Source organism: Oryctolagus cuniculus, chromosome 4 (assembly GCF_964237555.1).
Source record: "Oryctolagus cuniculus chromosome 4, mOryCun1.1, whole genome shotgun sequence".
Classification (NCBI taxonomy): Eukaryota; Metazoa; Chordata; class Mammalia; order Lagomorpha; family Leporidae; genus Oryctolagus; species Oryctolagus cuniculus.
Genome location: NC_091435.1, coordinates 25,738,492 through 25,756,307, shown reverse-complemented (window position 1 = coordinate 25,756,307; position 17,816 = coordinate 25,738,492).

The window sequence follows — 17,816 nt, the reverse complement described above, 5'->3', positions numbered from 1 at the left end:
TGTATAGCCTTAAAGCAATGTCTCAATTTTTTTGAAAGTACCAAGACCTGGCTCTTCATCTATATAGATCTCACATTACAATAAAGCTGCTTTATTTGTTTCCAGCTTGTGTTCTCAGTGATAAAATCAGTCTAAGAATAATAATTTTGTGCAAATGGAATTTGTATGGAAAATAGAATAAAAAGCAAGTTTATTTACTTGAAAATATTTTTAAATCAATACAGTGTTTCTCAAAATATGCATTCTCTATGATCTTTTTAAAGTCCCTAATATTTCAGATTGATGTAAGCTTGTCCTAAAATTAAAATTGTTAAAATGCCATATCATAACACTTCACTGCAAACTTTCTGAGGCAATTATATATTTTGTTCATAATTAATACCAGCAAGTATCACTTCTAAAAGCATAAAATACTTCAACTTCTAAAATATTATACATTATTGGAAATCTCTATTGGCCTATTTGCTAGTTTATTATCTCTTTTGCTGCATCAACTTGGGAAAGAAAGGGACGTTTATCCCATGTGAATACCCCAAGAATGATTGATCCCATCATCCTCTCCTTACTTTTTTCTATCCTTAATTCAAAGGAACCAAAATAATAAGCACATACTGTTGGTGTGAGCAAACATCAAAGTGCCAGAACATTGACTCCCATGGTTCTGTCAACGTGCATCTTCCTTTACTATTCCTTGAGTTTCCAAGATTCCAGTTATTGTTCCTTTTGACATTTTTTCACTTTACTAAAATTATTTGTTTCAACTGGATATAATGAGATTGATGTGAATATAATTTAGTAAAGTTTATCTACCACAATAAATATAAGCTATTAAAATGTTAGTTGGCCAGGAATCCCATCTTACCTTAGGGAATCCAACCATACTCGTATTTGCAGATCCAAAAAAGACACAAAAAGAGAATTGACACTTATTTCTAACAGCTGCAACTGCTAGAGTCTTTTAGAATATTTTGCCCAAAGTGGAAAATTATGATTTTTTTAAGGTTGCTGAAGCACAGCTACTATAAAAGTACTTTCCAGGAAGTCCCAATTGTGCTATTACTTTATTCTAGAAAAATTTTGGTTCTCCTCTCACAGGGCAAATTAGGATGCATGGAATTTGCAGGAACAGCTTTAAGATTCCCCTCATCTTGATTAAATTTTAAATATATTTCTTCATTTCTCTAAGTATTTTACCTTCCATTCACCCTTAAATAGATGTTCTAAATACAGAGGTTCTTGACTTCTTTCTAACATAGTTTTCATACAAAGTACATGTAACCTGATACAGAACAAGACATTACATGCAACTAACAGCAATCGCAAACTAAATGTATAGCTCAGTGCATTTACACGCCCTATATAAAAGATAAAGCTAACATCTCTCAGTACTTTTCCACTAGCTCATCCCTCCTCCCCCCAAAAATCAGTACCATCTTTTGTGACAGCAGCGTTTATTTCAGACTTAGTCATGGCCCCTCTCTTTTATGGAAATAGTCTTGAGTAAACTCATTTTTTACTACTTAACATTAATACAGGTTTCTTAGTTTTGAACAAAGGTGTTGATGTTAATGTACATGTTTTATACAATGTTTGAATTAGAATGTACAATGTGAGAATTTGAGTAACATTTTGTCTGTGATCATTTCAGTAAACAGGAGCAATGAAAACCTCATTGGTAGAATGTGAACTCATTCCAACAGAAAAATCTAAAGTTTTATTATTGCTGCTATTAAAAATTAAATTAAAATTAAAAATACTGAAAATACAGTAAAATATATATTGGAGAAGGTTCAGAAACTATGCAATATAAAAATTAATAGAAATAATCTGCATTAAGTTCCCATGGGACATTTGGACTTAATGAAATTGAAGCTATAACAATGAACATATCCAGATAGAATGACCTGGTTTTATTTCTTATTAATTAATCTTTTTGGTTAATGTAAATTAATATGTAGTATCAACCTTGACCTGCGCTGTATTGTTCAAACTAAGGCAGCAGTATACTAAATGTTTTTGAAGTTAGACACTCGTGCAATGTGTATTTTGTCAAACCAGCATACATTTATGAAACTGTCTTGCCAGGCCTACCCTCTATAGCATTTACAAAATAGATTTGCCTCTAAGATTCCTTTTCATCTTTTTAACACAGGGGTGAAATTGGAAAAGACCCCTAAAATTTACACTAAAATGTGGCCCCTTAAAGTTCCCCAGAAGTGCTATCTGGGGTGCCACATATGCTACTGGAATTTGGGGTGCCATACGATTTCTCCATGTGCTTAATAATAAACCCCCAATATTAGTAAGCCCAAGAGGATCCTTGCCTAGTATTTAGAGAAGAATTCTAAATACTGACACAGATACAAGGCAGCATGGTACGTTTTAACCTTTTATTTAGTGAGAAAGATGCATAAGAGAGTGAGAGCTTATTTAAGAGAGAGAGGTAAATAGGGGTTCATACCGAGCACCAGGAACCAGCCACGTGGAAGAGCATCTAGGCCTGTACCTGGGCCAGGAAGCCTGTAGCACATGGCCCAAAGACCATGCACCCTGGAGGCACGGGGCTACAGCAAGCCCCCTCCTGACAAGAGGCCGGGAAGAAGAACCTGACGGGCCACACCATGTCCTGGCTTTTAACCCAATTCCAAAGGGAAGTGGTTAATTAGGCTGGTGGGCACCCAGGTGTGGCCAGGAAGGGGAATGAGGCCACACAGGGGCGTGGCAAAGGCATCAGGTAGGGGCATGGGGTCATACAAGAGTGTGGCGAAGGCATGGTCTTCCAGTTCACAAATCTAATCAATTTTAGTCTTTATGCCTGCCTACTTCAGGGATATGTTCTAATATGGTATTAATATTAATAAAAGTTTGGGCTTGATTTTCTATGCCAATATGATAGAAATGCTCAATGTAAGAGAAAGAATTTCTATTATGTATGCCTACATTTGTATTTGTACGTGTACGTGTGTTCTATTTACAATGGTATCTCAAACTCCTGGATTAATAAGAACATTAAATTATAATTCACGTATAGTATTATAAAATATTTTTCTATTGACTACACTATGTTCTTGGATGAATAAAACCATTTTTCTAGCATAATTAAATTCATTTATCTTATTGTTACAATGGACCACATGAATTTGAGCTTATTGCAACAAAATGCTATTCCCTTAAGAAATCTTCACGTGATGATTATTTCCAAAGTAAATGTCAAATATCCTTTCATGGAAACTCAGCAAAGAATTGGAATAAAATATTAATGAGCAAATTTCAAGGGAAGTACACACTAAAATCTTCCATAAACAAAATATAATCAAATATCAGACTAGAAAGTCTGTCTCCATTGCTTGCTCTTAACTATATTGTTTACAAGACATCAATAAGAAAATGGCCTTTCCTTCAAAAAGCTCACAGATCAGTTGGAGATGAAAATAGTGCCCATTACAAAACATGGAGGTAGAGAATTAGGGCCCATTCACACCTTAGCAAGTATTATAGCAAATTAACAGCAATGATAATATGAAGACTAACAGTTTGTGAGTAGCTTAGCACATTTCATCTATACTAAAAGCTATATGAAATTTACAGACAAAAAATGGAGAACATTAATTTGCTCAAGTCATATTTGTATTAAGTGCTAAAGGAATTTAACAGATTTTGCATATTTTGATGTAAGAGGAGAGTAAAAGAGAGAGACAGCATGCGCAAAAGACAGAAAGGGAGAGAGAGAGAGAGAGAGAGAGAGAGAGAGAGAGAAACAGAGAGACATATCTGGCTATTCCAGACTAAAAAGCCAGGAGCTGGGAACTCAATGAATTACAGGAATCCAATTATTTGAGTCATCACTACTGCCTCCCAGAGACTACATCAGCAGGAAGCTGGAATGTGGAGCCAGAGACAGGACTTGAAACTAAGTACTCCAATGTGGAATGCATTTGTCTATATGTGTCTTTTTATTTATTTTTATTGTTCACTTTAAATTTACATAACAAACTTGCCAGGTAGTCATACCACATTCCACATCTCTCAGCTCATTTCCCTTTGTAACATCTCACATTAGTCCATTTGTCACAATTAATGAACCACACTCAGCTTCCCCTTATGTTTTAAGATTTATTTATTTTTAAGGCAGAGTTACAAAGAAAGGGAGAGAGAGACAGAAAGAGAGAGCTCTTCTATCCGCTGGTTCACCTCCCAAAATCGGTGCAAAGGTCAGAGGTGGGCCTCTCCAAAGCCAGGAGCCAGTTGCTTCTTCTGGTCAAACACATGGGTACACGGAGCCACATAAGTGGAGCATGCTCTGCTGCTTTCCCAGGCACATTAACAGGGAAATGGAGTGGAAGTGGAGTAGCCAGAACTCCAACCAGCGCCCAAATGGGTTGCCTACATTGTAGGTGGAAACTTGACCTGCTGTGCCACAATGCCAGGACCCAACCCATATTTTTTTTAATTCAAATCCTTCTACCTATCCAACCCCTTTCTACCTCCAGTAATCAATATTCTGTGTTTAGATTTAGGTTCTTTTTAATTTGTTATTTTAGCTCCCCTATATAAGGGAGAACATGTAATATTTGTCTGTGTCTGGCTTATTTCACTTACTGTGATGTCCTCTGGTACTATTGATTTTGCTATCAAGGGCAGGATTACATTCTTTGTAGAGCTGAATACTATTCCAGTGTACACATTTAACACATTTTTATCTGTTCATATGATAATGAAAAACTTGGTTGATTCTGTATTTTGGCTAGCCCAACAGTGCTGTTAGAAGTATGATGGAACAGACATTTCTTTGATATACTGAGTTCTCATATTTTGGATGTATACTGGCAGTTTGATTGCTAAGGCAAAGGATCCAAATCATTCTCAAAGGAAAAAATATAAATGGCCAAGAAATGTATAAAAAAATGCTAAATATCACTAGCTATGAGGGAAATGCAAATCAAAACCACAATATTACCTTACCTCTCTCTGAATTGTTATTTTCAAAAACACAGAGAATATCAAGTTCTAGTGAGGATGCGAAGAAAGGGGAACTTATACATAGGTGGTGAAAATGTAAATGAGTATAGCCATTTTGTAACCAGTATCTTAACTGATAGGCCAAGCACCTGCCTATGTTGATTTTCTGTTTGCATGTTTGCTTGTTTTTTATTATATAATTTTTATCTCAGCTAGAGAAAATTTTCTATGGCACTTTCTTTTTTTCCAAAGAAGTTCAGATTTTGATGGAAAACACTCATATCAAATTTTTTAAAGTATTATTGATAATGAGGAAAAACAAGAATTCAGAAACATTGAATGCTGTGGAAAATAGCTATGATCAAAATAAAAGGACCTGAATTTCCTCTTAAAAGTCCTTCCACCAAGAGAGGGAGGAAGAAGAGGGGTTGGAAATATGGGTGGGAGGGTGGGTATGGTAGGAAGAATCACCATGTTCCTAAAGTTGTAATTATGAAGTGTATGAAGTTTGTAACTGTAAAGCTGTATAGTTTTGCCTACATTCCTATGTACTTACTTCTAAGGATACAGTTTGAAAACTTGCCATGGGACTTCAAATCCCTTAACCTGGGTGGTAAAAAATACCATCTTAAGTGTTAAAGTGATCATATGGATAGGATTAAGGGTCTAGATATAATACTAGATAAAATTAAAAAGGAGGAATGTGAGAAGCAGTCCATACAACAGATTCATAGAGTGACAATCGCTTTAAATAGCACTCTGACCTCAGAATCAGCCCTTAAGGTACTCTAGTCTAGCTGAAAAGTCCACGAGAGCATTTCAGGCATGGAAAACCAAGACACTGTGACAAAAAATGCTCTACATGAAAGACCTTGGTGGGTGAGAACCCAGTGGTCATCAAAGAAGGAGATGTTTTCTCTGAAGGAAGGCGGCAACTTCCATTTTGCTTACGGCCTTGTCAAAATACTGACAATTATTTTGTGGACTCAAAAGGTTTCCATAGCCTAGACAGCTCATGTCAAGAGCTTTGGATAACCACTGACATCATACGTAAGAGTGTTAATTGTTAAATTAGCAAGAGTTACTGGGTACTAACTTCCCATGCAGGACCTGTGTCCTCAAAGAGTTAATACAACTCTTATAATTATGTCTAAGTTCTCAAAAAGATGTATTACTATCGGGTGCTTCTTTAAAATTAATTAAGTTGCTAACAAAAAGTAAAATTAACTTCAATATGCAGTGACTTTGAACAGCCTTGTCTTGACTGATGAGGAACAGGTTTTTTGTTTTGTTTTGTTTCGTTTTTTGGTTTTGGGATTTTCTCCCATATAAATTGTTGAACTCTTATTATAGAGTTGGTCTTTTGTGGATAAAGTTAAGTGAGAATGAATCTTAGTGGAGAATGGGACTGGGAATGGGAGAGGGAGGGGGTGGGATGGGACAGTGGCAGGGGGAGGGCAGGTATTATGGAAAGAATCACTATTTCTAAAGTTGTACTTATGAAATGCATGAAGTCTGTATTCCTTAAATAAAAAGTTTCTTTGGAGGGAAAAAAAGTAAATTTAAAGAAAGAAAAAAAACAGTCTTCCCACATAAACAAATACACACACTCACACAGTGCACATATCACAACACAGACAAACACAATTTGAATTCATATAGTTCTTCATTGAAGGAATGAGTTATGCCTTTATTTTTAACATTATTTTAAATCAATTTTAATACTCAGAACCTAACAATGGTATATGTTCTGACTTCAAAAAAGTAAAAACTAAGTAAATTTAATAAATACTAAGATAGTCTCAGAAATCAACATGTTTTGTGTTTATGACATTGGGGTCATGTACTGTTTCCCTACTGTTTTTTTTTTTTTATTTTTTTGACAAGCAGAGTGGATAGTGAGAGAGAGAGAGACAGAGAGAAAGGTCTTCCTTATTCCGTTGGTTCACCCCCAATGGCCACTGCGGCCAGCACGCTGCGGCCAGCACACCGTGCTGATCCAAAGCCAGGAGCCAGGTGTTTCTCCTGGTCTCCCATGCTCGTGCAGGGCCCAAAGACTTGGGCCATCCTCCACTGCACTCCTGGGCCACAGCAGAGAGCTGGACTGGAAGAGGAACAACCAGGACAGAATCCGGCGCCCCGATCGGGACTAGAACCCGAGGTGCCAGAGCCATGGGTGAAGGATTAGCCTAGTGAGCCGCAGCGCTGGCCCCCCTAGTGGTTTTTGAATTGACATCAAAAATATAATAATATTGTATTCAATGATAATATCTTCAGTATACAAGTTTTTAACTTGATCCTACACATTTTAATTCTCTATTTGTAGATGTTGCTACATTATGTAATTTGCTAAAGGAGTTACCATGAGAATTTAGTATAGATTTTTTTTTCCTTGTCAATATTGTTCTAGGCGAAATACTTTCAGGCCAGCTTATGGTAGCTGTCTTCCTTCAATTAGAAGACATCCACAACAGCTGCATTTTGAATGGCATGTTCCATAGTGCCAAGAAATGCTTTTATATCTTAAAGAGAAGTTATAGCTTCTCCTTTGAAATTATTTATTAAATCACTTTTTTTGGATGTTACAGGTATTCTAAAGGCACAGACTTTGATGCACTATATAAGAGCTGACCTCTCAGAATTGAAGATTTCTTTTGAACCAGCACAGTTTGAAAGAGCAAAGCAACATAACTTCAGTCAGAACTGTTGGATATGGAGTTAATAGTTTTCCTTTTAGAGGTGCAGATCTGAAAATCCTAAAAAAAAATTAACTGAATGTCTGACTGTGTTATTTTCTATTTATTTTACTCTAATGCAACAGAATTAAAAGCATATTTATTTTCTCCTCTTTTAGGTTACATCAAACAAACATGATTAAGCGCACATATCTAGAAGATTTTTGAGCAAACATATTTCAACAAAACCTAAACTAAACATCTTGTTTTAAAGTATATGTACATAGTAAACTGACATCAGCATATGATTGAGCCTAAAGGTAATCTATACAATTTTGTCTGTGTTTTACTTTGAAATGTTCACTTTAAAATAATTCTTGTCCTCTATCTCTCCCCACCCAATAAATAGTATCATTTTTCCTTTATACAAAAGAAGAACATACACAGAGATTTCTGTATTATAAAATATGTTACTACATGTCAGGTTCACCACACCAGAGAGCAATTAGCAGCTGTCTTTGAAATGCTGACTGTAATTAAATTTCATTTTCAAATATATTCCACTGCTATTTTTGTTGTCAAGTCTCTCCTTACTTGATGTCAATGACAAGCATCAGAATGGCCAAAATGTTAAACATTTGTGTAGCTTTTGCAAAAAAAAAATTATTAAACAAAGTGACAATACTTAGAAATTTAAGTCAAAAATGGAAGAAGATGAAAGAACAAATCAAGAACTCCACATGAAATGTCTAGTGTGATGTTTCAATGGGAAGCAGTAAATGACAGGCTCATACCTTACTAAAATGTATATTTGCTGTACACAAGATACAATTAGGTAACTTTATTGTTTTATTTATTTTCCTGGTTGAAAATTTTGAACATAACATGTTGAAAAATATCTGAAAATATACACTCCCATTTTACAGGTAAATTTCAATATCCTTTCACACAGGGTTGTTTTTTACATATCGAATACAAGCTATTCTAACCTTCTTTATTTCTTACTGCTTATTCTTCATGTTCATGACCAATTATGCCCTATACTCAGAAAACATGACTTAAAAGTCTTCAAGGTTTTCATATATATTCAGAACATGAGTTCACTCTGGTTAGAAAGACAGTTTGAAACCTCAGTTGCATTGACAATAAGTTATCTATCCTATTTTTGATGCTCCATTATTCAATATTTGAACAGTTGCAGATGCACGTGGAATAAAAATCAAATGCACTAGTGTCTAGAGCAATGTGCTCTATCCCCTTCTTCTAAAACCCAGTCTGCAGGTTCTAATATCAGAGACACCTTTCATTACCAGTTTCTATTTTGTATGATTTATAAAATATACAAATATCTAAGTATGTTCTTATTTTATCTGTTTTTTAACCTAGTTTAGATAAAACTTATTAGTAGTATAAAGAAAGTTATTTTGTTCATTCAATTTAAGGGAAACCTAGTATTATACTGAAAGGATTAACTTTAATATGTCCAATCTTTTCAGGTAAACATTTTGATATTTTCCCCAAATCCTTTCCTTTTACAGGCAAGACTTCAATTGTTATCTAATTCAGTTTAGATCCTACCTGAAGCACAACCTGATAAAAGGACTATGGCATAAATAATTTATTTGGTAGTGATTTCAGAAAAGCATGAAAGAGATTGTGGATAAGAAACAAGGCAAAGAGAGAGTCTAACAGAGAGTGCATTTTTAAGACCCTAACACTGTGGAAAAGTGGAGCTCAGTGTTTGTGGGTTCTCTGACAGACAGTGTAGAACATGCCTTCAAGTTACGGCAACTCAGGGGCCAGGAAGCTAAGGCATTTATGCAACAACATTACCTCTGGTTCATCATTGATTAAAAGTTGCCTGCAGGGCACTTATCTTTCCCATAGTTTTAGATTTCTCTGTGCACATTCTGAGCTTGTTCTTATAGCCAGAAAAAGAAATCCTCAGACATGTTTGTCTTCTTTTTGTAACGAAGTGAAGAAAATATGAATAGGATATTGAAACTTTCTTTTACAACATTGGTATTGTTTTATTGCTATGTTTTTATTGTACAAATATTAGGACATATGATTTACAGCTCTGCAAATGACCCTCTATTATTACACCAATAGTGAGTAATTCTTTCACAAACATTTTTTCAACCACACAATCTCAATATTCTTCAAATTTGGTAATCCAATAGCTTGAACACATAGTATGTTACTTTAGATTTAATTTTAATAATTTCATTAATGGTAAGATCAAGCATTTTTTTCTTAAAATTGAACCATTTTATTTCCTTTTTTGTGAACTATTTACATATAAAAGTAGGCAATTAGAAAGCTAATTGTCAGATCTCTTTGTAATTTTTACAAGCTTATTATACATTGAAAAGCAAAATGATTCTATACAAGTAAATTACAATTAGCAAACAAATTTGAGTGTTTTAGTTTTAGGTATTTGATACTATGCAGAAAAATAGCATGGATTTTCAAAAGTTACTTAGCTCCTGGATATTATTATGCTTAGAAGAGAGCCAGACAAATGGATAGTATAGAAATTCCTATCAATTTTTATTAATTGAAGTACCTTGCATTAATTTTGTATCACACTAAGATGTTTTCTACACCCTAACTTTTAGTATTAAGAATATTTGGCAATTTAACAACGTGTTAATGTCATACTAAAATACATAACAACAGTGATGAAGCATAATTATCATTGAAGAACAACTCAACCTAACTGAAGAGAGGATGTAGGAAGGGATGTGCCTGACAATCCCACAGAAAAACATGAAAACCTGTAAGAATTCAACCAAGGTTTGGGAGCTGAAGATTTAACTCATTTAAGGAAAGTAAATATAGCATTCTTATTTCTAAGAATTGTGTGAGCATACTACACCAATAAGTATGTTGAGCTTCACAAAGTCAGGTGAACATCTGTTACATACACTGATGAATGATAATGAATTCTGAAGGTCTTGATTATATTAATGTTTGGGAAATGTGGCAGTCATTGGAGATTCTGGAATCAGACAGGAGAAAATTGATTAAATGTTTCCACAAATTAGCAGGAATGTTTGTAATTTGTATTGAAAAGAGTTCAATAGGAAATAGAGAGACAAAATAAAATCTTCACTATATAAGGCAAAAATAAACACTTAAACAGTTTATAAATTCAAGAAGACCTGTAATATGCATATGAAACAGTAATCCAGATTCCTTCTGAGAAATAAGACCTAGAGACATCAGAGAAGCCATATCCTGATATTATTGCATAGTTATTAGGTTTATATTTTCTGGTCAAATAACTTAAGGATTATTCTAGGCATGCAACCACAGAATGTTGAAGTATTAAATATATAGTTTTTCAGTATTTGATTATCCCCTAACTCACTGAAACTATACAAAACTAATAAAATTAATATACAAACTTAGATTTATTACCTGATGTTGGTATATTTTTGCAGATGAAAAACACATCTTGTGAAATTTTATAAAGTTGATTTTGAGAAGTATCATTATCCATTGTAATTTTGCCACTGTAATATTTAATCTGAAATAGGATTCTAAGATAATTTTAGTAACAACTTTCTCATTAAAGAATTAAATATTTACTCAAGTGTAACATTAATGAAATTTCTTTGCTCTTCCTCTGAAGAAAGAAATGCAACCATACTGGACCAAATCAAATGAATAAACATCTCCTTTCCTATACTGAAGGAACTGTAACCTCTATTTCCTCTTGCTTTAATACAATATCATGGAGAAGTGATTTCCATGCATCTTGGTTTGCTGTCTCATTAATTCCAATTTTTATTTGATGAGTTTCTAGACACTGGTACATCTGTTCCTGTAACCAATGCCACACTCACTCTCTTTGGCTTGCAACTGGCATTAGCCACTTGAAACTTTATACCAGATGACTTTTGAATGCTCAAGGAAACACATCAATTCATCAGAACTGCAGCAACCGGATAATCATCATCAATTTTTTCTTTATGAAAAAGTAGTAGGTTTGGTAACAAAGTGACTATGAAAGGCCATGGACAAAGATATGCAGCTTGTTTTGCCCAGCCAACTTAATGATTTGCCTTAGATTACTTGTCACAGGATTCAGAGACAGTGTTTAAAATAACATTGATTTTATTATAATATTGAATGTGCCCTCAGAAGCAACTAAAATTGATGTAATTTGTTTTATTATATTTGAAATTTTGAGCATATTTTCTTATTTCTATATAATTATGTTGAATCAAAAATATTACTTAAATAATTGGAAATGGGAGTTGTAGAAGGTTAGTATGATATTGCACAGAATCCAATAAATTTGACAGAAATCTCACGCTGCAAAGATTGCTAACTAACTCTGCAATTGATTTGCTCTTCACTCTGGACACACTGACTATATTTTCAATCAGTTCTTGTAGGTAAGAGGAGCAATGTGATTAATTTCTAGGCAATGGAAGGAAATATTGCAAGATACACACTAATGAACTTTCTAAAAGTATCATTCACTCACCTCTCCCATTTTGTGACTTTGGAAGTCAAACTTAAACAATAGTGAAGCAAAAATGATGGAAGGAACATAAACTCTGAATCACTGCTTCGGGTCAACCGTCTGCCAGTCAAGAGCCTTCAGTCAGAACTTTCAATAAGCAAGAGCTTCTAACCCTAAGGCCTCTAGGATTTAGCGATCTGTAGGTTACACAGCTAGTTTACCCTTAATTAAAATACTCATGAAGAGAAATTTGAAAATTATTGTTTTACACTGTTTGAGCTACTGTAGCAAAATACTTTAGGCTGCATTATGTGAATAATAGGAATTTATTTCTCACAATTCTAGTTGTTGTAGTATAAACCTACCAATTTTACAAATTATCTTCTCCTGTTTGCATTCCTATAGACTGAATATGTTCCCTCCCAGGTTCATACATTGGAAGCTGACTTTCAAAATAGAAATTGAGTTGGACTAGAAAAATAATTTATAGTGTTATTTACCATAATATGAGTTTAAGGACATGGATTTAATGTAATCCATTTTCTTGAGTGATTTATTTCCTTGCTAATGAATGTCTCCCCCTCTAGTTAATAATTAATTAAAAGAGAATAAATGGAAGGAAGGAAGGAAGGAAGGAAGGAAGAAAGGAAGGAAGGAAGGAAGGAAGGAAGAAAGGAAAAAGGAATTGGAGGGAAAGTAGGAAAATCATAGAAAAATAGTCTCATAGTTTTCTTTGATTCTTTTGATTATAATTATATATGATATATATTAATTTTATATTAATATAATATAATGATATATTTAATTACAATGCATCTGTACAGGAAGATAATATAAATCTGTGTTTTCAAATAACTTGTAAACATTTGCTGTCTTTATAAATTTTAATAACATTTTTAAAAATGATTTATTTGTGTATTTGCAAGGCAGAGTTACAGAGAAAGAGAGACAGGATCTTTCACCTGCTGGTTCATTCTCCAAATGGTGCCAACAACTGGAGTAGGGCTGATCTGAAGTCATGGGCCAGGAGCTTCTTTGACTCTCTCCCACATAGGTACAGGGGCCCAAGCACCTGGGCTATCCCTTTCCACCTTCCTGGGCCATTAGCAGGAAACTGGATTGAAAGTGGAGCAGCCAGGCCTTGAACCTGTGCTCACATGGAGTGTTGGCAACAGCAGCTTTACCTGCTATGACAAGGCGCTGGTCCTAATTTGATATAAAATTTAAAAATTTTAAATTTTGATGCTACTATATATATATGAGAACTCTAGTGATTTAATTGAGAAAATAAAAAATTTGACTACATTATGTAAATAAATACCAAGATTTCAATAAAGATTCAATCAACAAATATATATAACCTCATGTCCTTTCAGATCCCAAGAAACAAGAGAGGATATGTATATACTTCTTATAAAAGTATAAAAGTAGAAGGACAAACAACATTTGAAAGGAAAAAATTGGGATATGGTGTTGTGGCACAGTACATAAAGCCCCTCCTGCAATGCCAGTATTATGGCCATTTAGGGAGTGAACCAATGATGGAAGACCTCTTTCTCTCTCTGTCTCTCCATTTCTCTGTCACTATGCCATTCAAATGAATTACTGCTTCTTAAAAAAAAAATAAGTGAAAAAATTATTAAGAAAATCTTGGCCACTAGAAACTCACAGAGGAGGTTGATGCTCTGTGGGTTTACAACCAATCCTGTCGCACAGACCCCAGAGAGACGGGTGCCCTGTATTGGATTCAAAGAATTGCTGTTGCTGTATTGAAACTTTTAATGAATTTTGACAAAAGCCATCATATTTTAGTTTCAAACTGTGGCCTGAAAAATGATGAACTGAACCTTAGCAAAGATTCAAGAAATCTAAAGAAATTAGATCATAAACAAAAGTAAGGGAAGATACGAAATACATAAATTTATGTTGCATGTCTTCAACTGGTTAAACATAGATAAAAGGTTGGTGTTTGGATAGCATAAAATAATGAAAATACATGAGAAGACTGTCAAAAAGCACCCAGAACCCTGTTTTTCTCTTCTGTTTGATGCAAAGAGCCACTGACGCAAAAATCCCTTCCAAATGTGGAAAATGTCAGTAGTTGCATTTGTTTATTTATTTTTATTATTTTGAGCATAAAAATAGAGGGTCCTTAGCAAGGCAGTAGGTAGAAGCAGAGGTATCATTCTATGTGACTGGGTGCATCAGTTATCAATTTATTGCCTTCCATTCAAAATCTACAACTTCTATTCTCTGATAATGGACTTGAAGGGTATATACATTTCTCCTTCCCAGTAGGCACCATATTAGACGTTATCAGCACAGGGTGCTAGAGGCTACATGCCAGCACTAAGGACTTCTTTCCTTGCTCTTGATATATGTTATCTGATTTTTTCTTACTTCTTTCTTTCTCTTTTCCCTCTCTTATCACACAGCTGTCAAATGCTCATGAGATGGGAGCTCAGTGATGTTAACCTCAACATGAACTTTAGCTGCATCACCACGGGCAACTTCCTAGAAAGTTTCAGTACTTCACCCTTGAATTAGTTCCTAGTGAGCTCCCCCACATTAGCTCTAAAGGTCGTGTTCATGGCAGGTGTATTTTCCCTCTTTCTGTTTAGGCCTTGGTTGCTACCCTCTCTTTCTCTCTCTGCTTCTGCTTCTGTCACTCTGTCTTTCTTTGCACTTGTTCACTCCCCAAATGGCAGCAATGGTCAAAGCTGGGCTGATCTTAAGCCAGCAGCCAGGAGCTTCTTCCAGGTCTCCCATGTGGTTGCAGGGGTCCAAGAGTTTGGACCATCTTGTACTGCTTTCCCGGGGCCATAGCAGAGAGCTGGATCAGAAGGGGAGCAGCCAGAACTCAAACCCGTGCTCATATGGGATGCAGGCACTGCAGGTGGAGGCTTTACCTGCTATGCTACAATGCTGGCCTCAAATCTTTTATAATATTTTTTAAAGAAAATATTATATTTTAAGCAGGAGAAAAAAGATACCAGGTGAAAGATAAATGGATATTTTAATAATTAAACTATAGAGAATTAAACTGAAAATAAGAGGATTTATAGATTCAATAGACATATTGAATCATAAAGTTGAAGAAATCCTCTTAAAAGTGAGCAAAGTGACAAACATTAGAAAAACAGGAGAGAAAATATAATAATCAGAAATCTGCTCCAGACAATGTAACCCGCATTCTATGTTCCTTTCAGAAACAGACTGTGGAAGAGAAAATGTTATAATACAGATAATTAAAATAAAGTTTCCCCATAATAAAACAACATAATTTGACATGTCCAGCAAAGTGTTTGAAAATAGAACCAATCCAAAGTCCATGGAATTTCACAACATTGTAAACAAAAATTTTGTTAAACTTTGAAAAACATAATCATGTACAAATCACAAGAAAACACAATGGCTTCAGATTCAACAGTGAAACTGGAAACAATGCGACAATACCTTCAAAATGAATCAAATGGGTTTCACCTTGGACTGTTACTCAAAAACTAAACATTCAGCCAAGTGTGGGGAAAGAATGAATGCAATTTTTTCAAAATTTTCAAAAGTTTTTCTTCCATGTGTCCTTTAAAAAAAATGATCCTTGTGGATGTGTTTCATGAAGACAAAGGAAGAGGAGGCCTTGTGCTACGCAAACTACAGATAAACTCAAATCTCCTGAATAAATGTTATAGCTATCCTAAGATGAAAAATGTGAAACTGATACAGCAGGTAGCCAGTCCAAAATCTATCATCTGTAAATTTTCTAGGAGGCATCTTTGGAAAGCTGGAATTGATAGAGGATTGATGGTTCCAAATTTTTGTTATGTTATTTTGTTTTATTTCCATTCTATTTCAAATACAGAGGTAGAAATAGAGAGATCTGGGGCTGGCGATTAATCCTCTGTCTGTGACGCTGCCATCCCATATGGGCGCCAGATTCTGTCCCAGTTGTTCCTCTTCCAGTCCAGCTCTCTGCTGTGGCCCAGGAGGGCAGTAGAGGATGGCCCAAGTGCTTGGGTTCCTGCACCCGTATGGGAGACCAGGAGGAAGCACCTGGCTCCCGGCTTCAGACTGGCGTAGTTCCTGCTGTAGCGGACATTTGAGGGGTGAACCAATGGAAGGAAGACCTTTCTCTCTGTCTCTCTCACTGTCTAACTCTATCTGTCAAAAAAAAAAAAAAAAAAAAGAAAAAAAAGAAATGGAGAGATTTTCCATTTGCTGGTTCTTTCTCCAAATGCCTGCAACAGCTGGGACTGTGCCAGACTGAAGCCAGGAGCCTAGATTTTAATCTGGGGATCCCATACGGGCAGCAGGGAACTAAGTACTTAAGCCGTCATCTGCTGTCTCCAAGGATGCACAGCAGCAGGAAGGTGGATGGGAAGTCAGGGCGACAAGGCTCAGACCAGGAATCTGGCAAGTCAGCAAGAAGTCACAAGAGGCAATTTAATCTCTGTACCAAACACACGTTCCAGGTCTAAATGTTTAAAAAACAAAAAAAAAAAAAGAGAGAGATTTAAGCGTGGTCAAGGGCAGTATGAAGTAAAAAACTAAGTGATTCACTACCAAAAACAATAAAAGAGGCAGCTAAGAATTTAAAAAAAAAATAGAAACATCTGAAGAAAAAGAAAAGTAATAGTAATTTGCTACATAGCTAGTTATGGATAGTATTTTCAGTCTTCATTGTGTCAACATTGATCTTACTGAAATTACTATGAAATTGATGAGGGTTTTCAAATAATGAAAATCAAAACAGAATAAATTCTTCTATGTTTGGAAATCAATAATGTTCAAAATAAAAAAATTGAAATATACCATCACAATCACAAAATTTACGAGTAAAGTGGTAAATTCAATATTGCGCCACTAGGGAAGGAAATGGAAAAGAGTTGGAAAGAATATGTGAACAGAGGCCACTGTGATTCATGTGCAATACACCAAAAACACTTTAAAAAACATAACAGTGGGGGCCAGCACTATTAAATCCCTGGCCTGAAGCACTGGCATCCCTTATGGGCACTGGTTCTAGTTCCGGCTGCTCCTCTTCTGATCCAGCTCTCTGCTATGGCCTGGGAAAACAGTAGAAGATGGTCCCAAGTCCTTGGGTTCCTGCACCTGTGTGGGAGACTTGAAGGAAGCTCCTGGCTCCTGGCTTAGTATCGGCACAGCTCCAGCCTTTGCCGCCATCTGGGGAGTGAACCAGCAGATGGAAGACCTCTCTCTGTCTCTACCTCTCTCTGTAACTCTGTCTTTCAAATAAATAAAAATAAATCTTTTAAAAATGTATCTTTTTAATGATTAAATTTGAAAAACATTCTAGCCACCTCTTAGTTTGTTTCACTTGCTTTGTTTCATAAATTATGCAACAGAGGTTGGAGAAAAAAAAACATTGATTATGTTAAAAAAAACTAGCTTGAAATGTCATATAAGGTAATGAGAGAAAACGTATACCATATAGGGTAGGAATGTTTCTGCTATTTACTGAAACACATTTTCTCTCAAATTCAAATATAGTTTGGTCATCATTTAGTTAGAATATTAGGTTCCTGAAAAACGCTGCCTATAATGATATAAAAATACCTCTACTTATTCTTCCGTAGAACATATTTCTCTTCAATAGAGTTTCACTTTCTATAGCAAACATCTCCGTTCTTTTATTATTAGTTAAATCTGATTTCAGATAAAGTACATATTGTCCTCAGAGATAT